The sequence below is a fragment of the Arachis ipaensis genome, chromosome B09 (assembly GCF_000816755.2).
Source record: "Arachis ipaensis cultivar K30076 chromosome B09, Araip1.1, whole genome shotgun sequence".
Taxonomy (NCBI): Eukaryota; Viridiplantae; Streptophyta; class Magnoliopsida; order Fabales; family Fabaceae; genus Arachis; species Arachis ipaensis.
Window position 1 is genome coordinate 142,287,092 of NC_029793.2, and position 499 is coordinate 142,287,590.

Sequence of the window (499 nt, forward strand, 5' to 3'; positions counted from 1 at the left end):
ATATAATTACTATAATAATAATTTAGGAAAACTTGAAAAATGTTGGGGGGAAGAGATATTTATCATACTCAACTACTCAAGTGTTATTTTGGCTATAAGATAAAATTTGTAAGTGTTATTTTGAATATAAATTTATATATATTCCATCCTATAATATCTGAAATCCTGTTTAATGAATTTTATTTAGAATGACATAATAATGGGATAAAGGAAGAAGAACAGAGAGTGGAAAATAGAAAGTGGGAATCCATGCAGCCTATGGGAAAGAAGGGAGGAAGAGTGGTAATTGTTGTTGTATTAAATTAAATGCTGGTTGGACTGTTCCGTATCCCATCATTCCATTTGTGCAGGAATTTCCAGCATTCTCTTCGCCTTTACCTTCTGCCATTTCCATCATTATCACCCTGACACACCCCAGACTTCCATTCTGCACCCCAAACCCAACAATAACAATAATCACTTTCTATCAAAATTAATATTTAGTATAAAAAAGAATTCG